We start from the raw sequence: 12,319 nt of genomic DNA on the forward strand, positions 1-12,319 counted from the left end.
GTATTAGGGACTATGCTTCTAATGTATGACACCCTCATAAAGATGAGAGTCAGAGAAACAATCTACATTGTACCAGGTCAACAGACTTTCGTCATCTATCATTGGGAGAATGGATACTGTATCTGGCAAAATGCCCTCTGATTTTCTGTCTTCACAAAACAGCACAAAACACTAATTAATCCCATGCTTGCTCTTTTCTGGAAGGAGAAACAAAAGCTCTGACAACAGTAAGAGGGAGGGCACTGTACTCAGTAACCAGGAGGGACCCAGAAGTAGACAGGATGGACAATGACTTATATCACCAGACTTCAGAGACACAGGGGAGATCCTTCCCACCCCTTTGGAGAATCAGAAGTGCTTTAACCCCCAGAGATGAGTGAATTTAAGAGACTTCAGCGAGATCATCTCTGAACCAGATGTTGGTGTCCTCACAATGGTCACCACCAGTGCAGGCAGCTATGAGCCACCTTTAGGTGGCTGTGAAGGCAGTGCACAAAGGATGGAAGAAAAAAACTTGGCAAATGTCACTGGAGTTGTTGCTGAGAAAAATCCACATGAATTGATCACCGGTTGACAAACTTTGGAAGAGGGGATGAGGAACAGAACTATTTCGATTCAGGCTTAAGTGCATAGTGGGACTCTATTTTAATCCCTCCATTAGTGAAGATAACATGTCGTTTATGCAGCTATACTGTGGCTACACATAGGAGCAGTAACACATCTATTTTTTCTAAATGACATGAGACAAGTTCCTCAGCTTAAAGTGAGGCTCTTTGGGAGATTTCTGGAGATAAGAGAAGGTATGAATTTGAAATTTGTGGTCACTAATTTAAAGAGAGTCCAATCAACATAGTTATGATGGGGTTTTCCCCGCATCATAGATGCTCAGGTATGAGGTCAGTGGAAACAAATAACTGGGTTTAACCAGATTGAGCCTATGATATGGAGGAACAGAGGCAAGAATTTTGCAAGGGAGTGGATATGTGCTGGTCAAGGAACCAGAGCTTGGCCAGGAAGGGCCATGAGGAAAGTGAGATCAGAGAGAACACATCAGAGTCAATGGACTGGGCATCTCAGTGAGGCCACAGAGTTGCTGAAGTCAGTAGAGGGTAGAATAAATTAAGTGGAAGCCTGACCATTGAGTCCCTTAATTGGAGCCAGACCTAAGAGCAAGTAGTGTGGAACATCAAGCCTCAGAATGATAGAAGGCAGAGATCTCACAAGGCATTTACAGGTGGAAGTGAAGCACTGAAAGAAAAATCCATGAGGATGAAACCTTTTTAGTGTACATAATGTACTGTGCCCCCTGCAGTCTGCCTTATAGTGTGTCAGACCAGGCTGCAGCTCAAGTTACTTTCCCCTCCCCATGTGCTGAGCTGCAGGACTAAAGGCAAGATGTCCATACAATTTCTCAGTGCCCTTTAGTCATAATTGGTGGGACTAAGCCAGTGAAATGGACAAGGGCTCATTTTCCATGATAAACTCTAGGTTCTTCAGTTTCTTCATGATAAACTCTAAAAGATTCTTCAGTTTCTTCATAGCCCAATGAAAAAGTAGAATTCTACAGGGCAGAAATCAAAGGACGCCTCTTCCTTAACTTCCATATTCCAGCAGCTATACTACAGGCTTCCTCAATGGAAACCATCACCACTGCTTACAATGACTTTGAAAGGTGGGAATAATTTGCCTTATTTTATAAATAAGGAAACTGAGACTTGGAAAGCAAGAAACTTATCCAGGATCTCACAGTTAGCAAGCGAAGGAGCCCAGATTTGAACCCCAGACACTGATCCTCCCAAACCCAAACTCCCATCATCATAGCATGTGGTAAAATGGGGGTGGAGGGGAGAGAAGAGAAACTGTGGTTTCTTTGAACACAGAACACATAATTTGGGGATGTTCTCCAGTATGCTCTGCCTGAATCCACATCAAGCAGCTCTGAATGCCTGCAGTTTATGGATTATTCTTGGGCCCTTTCTGATTTGTCCTGCCACAGCGGAGGCAGAGCAGCGGCAATATTTGGTTTAAATGAATGCCAGACCAGGCTGGAGCTCAAAGAAATGCATAAAGAATATCAGTTTCACTTTCTTTCTTATGTTTAAAACAAGGCTTTTCCCCCAACAAATATTTGCTGCTGAAGACATCCTTCGTGAAGGCCCCAATCGTGATTTTGCAACTCAAGAAAACATGGGGTCTGATGAGTTTTAACCTTCACAAACCTACAAACTGCAGAGCACTGTGGCCTAAATCGTGTGAAAATTAAATACTGAGTTTGAAATCTGCCAACTATCTTTGTGGGTCCTCCTCCCTGGTTTTCAACTATCTTCAAAAAGAAGACCAGGGCGCCTGGGTGGCTCAGTCGGTTAAGTGTCCGACTTCAGCTCAGGTCACGATCTCGCGGTCCGTGAGTTCAAGCCCTGCGTCAGGCTCTGGGCTGGTGGCTCGGAGCCTGGAGCCTACTTCCGATTCTGTGTCTCCATCTCTCTCTGCCCCTCCCCCGTTCATGCTCTGTCTCTCTCTGTCTCAAAAATAAATAAACGTTAAAAAAAATTAAAAAAAAGAAGAAATGTGATTTCAGAAGATTAATAACCATTACCTGAAGTATTTCTATGTAGAGTTTTAAGCACTAGGCTTAAATTACTTCAAGAACATTGTCTTCCTCAAAAACCATTTTGTGATTAAGGTTAAATTATTTATCAATTCTCATGCAATGCATTCGGGGATCATCTATGTCAAAGGTTTCCCCTTCCCAGCTAGGAAGACTTGCCTAGGTGGGAAAGCAGGTCAGAGAAGCATGGAGCTGGGCAGTCAGGGCAGTCAGACATGGGATGGAGCCTGCCGGAACCCAAGCCCTGAAGGATTTCTATTTTGTGGCAATGGTAGTTATTTGGAGGCTGGGTGACTTTTTGGTTTCAGATTTTTCTCGTCCTTTTTTTTTGCTCTCACTGCTTGCAGAGGGGATCTGCTCTTGGGAGGAGGGTCTTCAAATGGAGGACAGATGGTGTCCATCTTATATACTGATGCTCAGGCCTGGATCATGGATTCAGGTGTGAGCCCTAGGAAGAGAGGGGCCACTGGCTGAAACCAAGCTTGAGCTCTGGGAAGTGGGGGCTCCAAAGGGGCAATGCGAGGGGGAGGTTATGTGCTGGGAGGGCAATTCTGTGCCCTCTGCACAAGACTGTGGTAGAGCCAGGGACAGCACCCCTTTTGGCCTCGCTGTCCACGATCACTTGGGAACTGCAGGTGTAGCCCCACCCCTGCCAACTCCATCCTCATTCTCTCTCCCTCCCTCTGCAGCCCTGGGTAAATACAGGTTTCAAGAGAGGTAGATCTGGGACTGGAAACCAAATCCTCCTACTGTCCTAAATTTTAAACATGAAAATCCCAACCTGAAAGTTCCTGTATTTCAAACTTTGCTGTGCAGTCAATCTCTCTCCCTCTTATCTTCTTTCATGACCATATAGCATCTGGTGAGGCAGTGAGGATAGCAGTGGCATATAATATGCAACCTAAGAATGGGGCTGAGGTTGGTTGAGCATTTGCACAATCCTTCTGACACTGAAGACCAGAAATGAAGTGTGGGCAACTGCCCAGAGGCCTTACCATTAGCCCAGGTGCTGAGCCTCTTCCCAGAATCCCATGCCACATGTGCCTTCCTTTGAGTCTGTATATCTACCCTGATTCCCACCTTGAGTTCCAGCCTGGCTTTGGAGACACAGAGGGGACAAGTGAGCTGGGTTATAAAGAGAGGGCACAATTTGAGCGTGCAGAGGTGGAGGTGTGGGAATTCTGAGCAACAAGGGCAGAAGAAGGGGAATCCCTGAAGTGTTAACACCTGCACCTTGAAATGAAGCTAAACCTCAATCTATGCCATGTGTTAGTACAAAACCTCTCCCAGGTTCCCACAAATTGGGGCAGTGGGTGGAGTAAGGGAGGTCCTATCCTCATCAAATATGATGGAGACTCAGGCAAGCAAAATGCCTTCTCACTTCCAAATTCTAATTTCCCTCTAAAGCCCAACTCAGTTCTCACCCTTTGGTTGCCTCAGACTGTAAGTCCATATTGGGGGTGTGGGGGAGGGGGCAAGTGATATTCAAAGAGAGGAAAAGAACATGAAGAGAAGTGAAAGACAGCAAAAACATAGAGATTTCTCATTAAAGTGTAGCCTGGGCACTTCACTTCTGGGGTGTTCTCTGCCAAAACCCAGAATCCCAATCTAATTGTGGGGAAAATATCAGGCTAACCTACAGTGAGGAACAGTCTACAAAGTGCTCAATCAGTACTCCTCAAAACTGCCAAGGTCACAGAAAACAAAGGAAGACTGAGAAATTGTCCCAGATGGGATGAGACTAAAGGCACAGGGAAACTGTGTACAGTGTGGGACCCTGAAGAGAAAACGGACATCAGTGCAAAAACTGGTGGCATACAAAAAAAGCCTGAAGTTTCGTCAACAATAACGTGTAGCGTTAATTTCTTAGTTTTGACAAATGCCCCATGGTTACATAAGATGTTTGTATCAGGGGAGACTCAGTGAAGGGTATACAAGAATGTTCTACTCTATCTTGGCAACATGCCTGTAAATCTAAAATTATTCCAAAATAAAAAGTTTATTATAAAAAAGAAGAATGTAACTTTAAAAACAAGAATGAGCCCTAAAGTTTATCTCTTGATTCCTTACGTAAGAAAGAGAGCTGTAGCCAAAGTATAGAAAGAGCCCACATCAACTGATGAGTGGTAAACACACACACACACACACACACACACACACACACACACACACACACACACACAATGTAATACTACTCGGAGAAGAAAAGTAATGAAATCTTGCCATTTGCAACAACAAGGATGGAACTAGAGCGTATTATGCTAAGCAAAATAAGTTTCATTCATATGTGGAATTTGAGAAACAAAACATATGAACATAGGAGAAGGAAAAATAAGATAAAAAATAAAGAGAGAGGCAAACCATAAGAGACTCTTAAATACAGAGACAAATTGAGGGTTGCTGAAGGAGTGTTGTGGGGGGATGAGCTAGATGGGTGATGGGCATTGAGGAGGGCACTTGTTGGGATGAGCACTGGGTATTCTATGTAAGAGATGAATCACTGGGTTCTACTCCTGAAACCACGACTACATTGTATGTTAACTAACTTGAATTTACCCAAAAAAAAAAAAAGACTTGTGTAGGAAGGACCAGCACCATACGTTTTGGAGTTCATTGACAAAGTCACATAAGCCCATGTACTGGCAAAGATATCTAAGTAGCTTAAATAAAAATTATCAAAGTATCTTACACATGAAAATTATTCGACATCTATGAGTAAACGGTGGCCTCTAGGAGGTGGCATCACAGTAGCTCATGTTGATTAAAGGTTATATGCTTCAGGAACTGCCCCAAGAGCTTCAAAGGCATGACTACTTTCAAATTTCATAATCATCCTGAGGTTGAGGTTATTAGTGTCCTCAGAAAAGGTGACTGGGTCACAGACAGTTTAAGTGACTTATTCAAGGTCTACACAGGTAGGAAGAGATGGAGCTGGGATTTGAATGAGATCAGTTGGTGCTGGAGTCATACACATTATCATGCTCTTCTGCCTCTCAAAGGGCCATCAACTTCTCCAAGGATCTGAGCCACTTCTACTTCCCAGGCTCTCAGAAAGGTCCTAGGGATACAAAAAAAAAAAAAAAAAAAAAGCTAAGCAGACTGGTATTTTAGGTATTATAAGTATTCTGGAAGAGAATTAGAAATGCAACTTTGACTCACATGTTGCAAAAAGAAGAGTGAGGCTCAGAGAGGTTAAGTAATTTGCCTGAGGCCCATAATGGGGCTAGTGATGGGGAACTGAGTGGGGCCAGGACCACCACTGAATTCCCTTAGCTCCCAGCTCTCTGCACTTACCATGCTTCCAGTCTGGCTGATTACTAACATGGTCCACTCAGGTCTACCAAGCACAAGCCTGCTCTATTGTTAAGCCTCATGAAGGGAGTTCCAAGCAGGACTTGGACCTGGAGAAGAAGACACCCATGAATGAGTGGAAGTCTGACTTGCCTCTGGAGACTGAGCTATCGTGAGCTGGGATATGAATCTCCTCAGAGACTGAAGTCCTGATGCAGTGAAATCTGTTCCTGGTGGGACCCTTATACCCCTTAGTCTACACAGATGGCTGGCCATAAGACTGCTTCCTGAATCATGGTCATTGAAAGCCTTCCCAACCCAAACAAATGAGACACTATACCCCCAATGCTGAGGGTGCCTTGCCTCAGCATTTTTAGTCTTGTTCCACAAAAAGTCAGTACTGATTTCCAGAGATAAATGAGCTGAAGGTCATGAAACAATCATTCCACCATCTGATTAACATCCACGGTCAATGTCAGAAAGTCAAGGTAAGTGTGGAATGTGGGTCGGAGGGTTCTAGTATAAGGGGAGTCTGCATTATTCCACTCGGCTATTAACCACATAGCTGTAAGCTCTCCCTTTCATTCTTAGAATGCAAAAACTAAGTATAATATGAAAAAAAATAATGTTTATTTGAGAGAGAGATTGAGAGAGAGAGTGGAGGAGGGGCAGAGAGAGAGGGAGAGAAAGAATCCCAAGCAGGCTCCAAACTGTCAGCACAGAGCCCGACCAGGGGGGGCTCGATCCCACGAATTATGAGATCATGACCTGAGCCGAAATCAAGAGTCAGACGCCTAACTGACTGAGCCACCCAGGCGCCAGAAACAAAATTTTTACAGTACTTCTGTTTTAATTACATTTGCTTATTTGCAAATGAAGTACATTTTGTATTCGTCCTTGCGACCAATAAGGGCCTAGATGAATGAATGTCATTCATTCAATCATCCATTCAAAAACATTTATTTAAGCACCTGTTAAAATGCAATCGATAATGAAATGTAGGGAAAGTCAGGGTAATTAAGGCAGTTTCTGCCCTCAAGTTTACATGTAGAAGAGCTCCCAGACAAGCAGAAAAAAGAGTGCGATACAGAAAAATGAGGGCAATAATTGTTGTGTGCCCACCAGGTACAGGGGGCCTTGAAAGAGAAAATAAACAGCTTGGCTTTGGGAGATCAGGTAGGATTTCATAGAGAATAAGACACTTGTGTCTATTTTGAAACAAGAGTGAGTTTTTTGAATGGACTAAGGGAGAAAGAGCCAATGTAACGTTGTCATTGAGGATATAAAGTAGCAAGTACTACAGAAATACAAGAGCAAGCTGTGGAAAAACATGTGCTCACTAATCACCAGTTCATGGACAGCAGAAACTTGGAGTATACAGCTATGTGCACCGAACAAAGACCCAAGTCCCAGAGAGGACAATCAGGGCAAATACAAGGTAGGAGGCAGAGAATGACATTGCATATTTCTAGAAACATTGGTCTTGGCTGATGGAGCACACACTGAACTTTCTATAATGTGCCGATGCAAAGTCTGGACTATGACCCAGTTCATTGGGCAAGGGACCAGGCCACTGGGGCCCTTGTCCTCTTACCCCTGGAAGACACTGAGCTTCTCATCTGCCCTTCCCCTTTTCCTTTGACACTCTTCTCACCTTCCTTTTGTTACATTTTATTTATTTATTTATTTGTTTGTTTGTTTATTTATTTATTTATTTTGAACAATAAACACCTTCATTACGTGACCAAAGATAGAAGGGAGGAAGCTTTATTTGCCTTTCTGGGCTTTGATTTTCCTAAGATGGAGCTCGAGCTCCTTGCCTTCTAGCACACAGCCATCTGCTGGGCCACACTGGCCTGGTCTTGAAGCCATGCGTGCAAGGAACTCGCCCTGCTGGAACGGCTCCTCCAGAAGACTGCTGATTTTGGCATTCTTTTTCCTTTCATCATATTTCTCCTGAATTTTCTTTGAATGTTTTTTGTTTAAAATCCCTTCCTCCTCGGGAACCAGCTTGGTCCCCTTCTTGTGGCCCGGGAGCAGTGCACAGGGGGACCCGTACCACCGTGGGTACCAGGCGCTGTCAGTGAACACGATCCAGTTCTCCACCAGGGGCTTGGTGTGGACCAGTCGGTTGTTGGATGCATTGTGGACGACTTCAGCAATCCTTGTTTTGTGCATACAACACTTGGAGCCCCAGGAAAAGTTCCCCAGGTCCAGCCTCAAGGCACAGTACTTACTGCCTCCGGGAACTTGAACTGCGTGTATGCGGTGGGGGCCAATCTTAGTGTTGGCAATGGGGCGTCCCAGCTCGTGCTTCCTGTGGTACAGCTTTCTCCTGCCCCCGGTCTTGGAACTCCTGTGCCAGTTGTCCCAAGAGATGCCCATCGCTTCAACCCTGGCTACAAAACACCCTTTCATCACATTTTAATATCTGACTCTCCTCAAGTGTTTTTTTTTTCTTCTAATAATTTTTCCTCAGGAGAGAACACAAAGCATTCATCTCTTCACTGGCTTCTCTCTGTCAGCCTAAAGTTCCTGAGACCAAAATTTGTATGATGCTTCTGCCTCCCCACCAAGGGCACCCTCCTTGTGCAGACAAAGGGGAGGCCAGAAGTCCATCTACTCTTAGCCCTGTAACCAGCGCCCCATCTTAGGCAGCACTGGAAAATCCAGATCCCCTATTCTCCTCCGATATTGAAAACCGGAGTCATTGAATAAGCAATCCTCTATTAGAGAAGAAAAAATTACATTCCTAGTGGCAGTCAGCAGGAGGCAGGGGCTCTTCCAGCTTAATGACTTGCAAATCAAAAGCATGAAAACCAGAGTGCACCTTTTGAACCTCTTTCCCATTCAGCCTCGATGTCCTCATAATTTTCTCCCATAGCGTTCCTGTTATTTTTGCTACCAGAGCAATAACCTTCCTTGTGCATTTTTAAAATGTGGGAGGAGGAGCTGTCCAGTGATCTCAAAGCATATGTTTTTGATTCTCATAAGATTATGGATACCAAAGGAATAAAAATGGAAATCACTACTGCCAAGATATGAAAGAAAGTTTGCATAGTAAAATAATTTAAACCTAACATTTGGACCCAATAAGGCAAATGGAACGTTTTTTCCATATTTTTGGAAAATGTGCATTTTCTTCACATTAAGTGGTACCAATAAAAAATAATGATTCTCACTCAGTTTATTTCTATAAATTAGATTGGCTTATAGTTTTCCAGGACATGGTTTTGTATCAAGCTATATGGCAAACACCTGGGCATAAAATCCGCTCCACTGTTTGTTTCCATGTGGGAGAAACAGGTCGCCATGCCTCTCTTCTAAATCTAGAGCAAAGGTCAGCTCAAGCCAGTTAGTATATTTAGTCCTCTCTAGCTGCCGAGAATGTGTTACATCAACAACTTGTGGAGGTCCATGAGCAAAGCCAGGAAGTTCCTCCCAGAGACGCAGGGCGACCATTTCCCGGTTAGAAACCGGGGGATTCTGCAATACATGCTGGTAAGCACGTTTGACTCATCCTGGAGTCAGATAAAGAAACAGAGAAGACCGAATAAACAAGAAAGGATTCAAAAACACTCCCAGGTGGAATCCACGCAGGACCACCCTAATCTAGGGGAAGTCTATCGAATGAGAGCATAGCCATGTAAATGCTAAGGAAATGGGAGGGGGGATGCGCCTAGTGGCGGGGAGGGGGGGGGGCTCCGGTCGGTTAAGTGTCTGACTCTTGATTTAGGCTCAGGTCATGATCTCACAGTTCATGAGTGCAAGCCCCATGTTAGGTTCTGTGCTGACAGTGCGGAGCCTGCTTGGGATCCTCTGTCTCCCTCTCTCTCTGCCCCTCCCCTGCTCTCTCTCTCTCTCTGTGTCTCTCTTTCTCAAAAAATAAACTGAAAAAAGATTTTTTTTAATGCTAAAGAAATGGTGGGTGGATGGGGGGGATGAGGAGATGGGGAAAGGAGACAGAAGAAGGAGAGGGGAGAGAAGAGATGGCAGAGAGGGAAGAGATTAAAGTAGATGTTCGATCTCGAGCTCATGTTGTCTAAAAACACGAGTGTTAACACAGAAGATCTTCCTGCAGTGGCAAGGCTGTGAGAGACCTGAACTCGGGCTGAAATGGTGGGTTGAGCACTGAGTCAGGACCAGCAGTGAGGCTTCGGAGCCCACAAGGCTTCAAGCCCTGCGGCTCCTGGATGCAATCTACAGCCGCTGAGAACCCCCTTTTCTCGCGATCGCATGTGACAAATTCCTTTCTTCCCCATCTCTCAGGCCTGTTGGAAAGCTCAAAGAGAGATGAATGCGAATGAACTGTGATCACTGTAAAATATTCCACACATGGAGTGTATACGGTGGAAAGAGTGGAAGGTGGTGAATTATTTATTATTCTCTGGCTCGAGTGTCAGCTGTTTGTAAGCCTTCATGTCCCCCAGCAGCTGAGGCACTATCCACTGAGATTTAAATAAAATTGCCTTGAATCCCTGGCCCACAAACGGTAGGAAACCAAGCATCCTTTCCAACATCCCAGAGGATTCTTAGGGGGGCAATTGTGTCCTCGTTCCCTCCTCACTCCAATCTCCCACTCTTGCTGGGTTTTCAATCCCTTCAGTTTTTATCTCCTGCAGGTGTTGGACTGTTTTTGTTCATCAGTGGGGCCAGCCTAAGTTCCAGCATTTCCCCCACAGCACTATGGACACTGGACTGGGCAGACAGAGATGTTCATGAGGATCTAGAGATACAAGGTAGTGTTGTATGTACTATATACAACGCAGAGAACAACCTAAAACTCAATGCCAGGGATTCCTTTGTTAACTGTCCCTGGCTCCTCTGGACACTGGAGACACCTCGCTGGCCACCTGTGCACACAGAGCCCCAGCCCACTGCCACCCAGATGATTTCTCTTTCCCTCTCTCATCTCTCTCATCAGGCTACCAGCCCCCCAGTTCTGTCCACTCTTCTACCTGTCCCTCTCATCTGGGTCTAGTGCAGGAGAATCAACTCAGGCTACACAGTAGAATCTCCTGGGGACAGGGTGGGGGGGGGGCGGTGTTTAAAAATAGTGATGCCCAGACTCTACCCCAGGCCATTACGTCAGAGGCTCTGGAGCTGGGGCAGAAGCACACATACTTTTCCAAAGCTCCTAATGTGCAAGCACAGTTGAAAACCACCTCCAGTCTAATGCATGTCCTAGGGCGAGCTCACCTTTTGTACTCAAAAAAGCCATCAAGGTATTTCGCCAAACAAAAGACAATTCTCTCCCTGAGAGAATTACTGCCAAGTTTTTAACTGGACATTATTTTTTACCTGCCACAAATATTATCTTTAGAAATTTGCCAACAATCCACACTTCATTATCCAGGAGTCAGGATCTTCCCCCAACATGAACATTTCTGGACGAGTCCCTGGTTCTCCTCGTCCTGGCTCATTTTCCCAGGTCACAAAACAGCAGAGAAGAAACCAAGGAATCCATACAAAGAGGAACCTGGTTTCATTGCTGAGAGACTTTATGGCAGATGGCAATTTAAAACTAAAATGGAAAGCTGATGGTATTTTGGAATCATGTGTACAGAAACATTCTCAACCTTTGTGAGAAAAGGAAAAAAAAAAAAAGGCGGCCCCATGGCAGTGTTTTGCTTTAAAAGCAAACACAAAAGATTTTTGTTTTCTGAATATTTCAGAAAACTTAGATTCTACGGAATAGTGCCATATATATCCTACCCTTCAGGTCTCCTAACAACCACGTAAAGAAGGGAAACAGAGCAGGAATTATTCATTTTTTTAGCAGAATGAATTTATACTCAGAGTCACACTGCTAGGACATGGGAGAGCTGTTGCTTACAACGTAGCCCTTATCTGAGTCTGTTCTGGCACCTGTAACAAAGTACCATAAACTGGATGGTGTGTACACAGAAATTTATTCCTCACACCTCTGGAGGCTGCAAGTCCGAGATCAGAATGCCAGCATAGTTGAGTTCTGAGGACAGTCTCCTCCAGGTTGTAGACGGCCACCTTCTCATAGCTCCATAGCTCATATGGGGTAAAGGGTTCCAACATAAGAATTTGGGGGGACGGGCCACATTCAGTCCATACCAAGCCTCTTACTCCAATTTAGACACCCTTTCTACCTCATCGTCCTTTTTGTCACCTTGCTACCAATGAATCTCTCTCTATGCCTGGAGTGTGCATGCAGGTGCACACACACACACACACACACACACCTGCCATCACAGGCTGGGAGGCCACATTCCATGTATGCATGCCTCCTGAACAAGGGTTGATCAATGAAGAACATCAAATGCCCAGGAACATCTATGACTTCTGTTTGTAAGATGGGAGACAAGAAAGCATGTGTGGCACCTGTGACCCCCTAACAGAGCCCTTTCCTTCCCATTTCCCCTTCCGTCCCTTGCTGTGCCCTCATGC

At 44.8% G+C, this 12,319-nt stretch overlaps 1 pseudogene; it reads right to left on the bottom strand.

The window, feature by feature from the left end:
- Window positions 1-7,666: 7,666 nt before the first annotated feature.
- Window positions 7,667-8,830, bottom strand: LOC112864304 (small ribosomal subunit protein eS8 pseudogene; annotated as a pseudogene).
- Between the last annotated feature and the right edge of the window lie 3,489 nt (window positions 8,831-12,319).

This window comes from Puma concolor, chromosome A3 (genome assembly GCF_028749965.1).
Source record: "Puma concolor isolate L17-30 chromosome A3, mPumCon1.1.hap2, whole genome shotgun sequence".
NCBI lineage: Eukaryota > Metazoa > Chordata > Mammalia > Carnivora > Felidae > Puma > Puma concolor.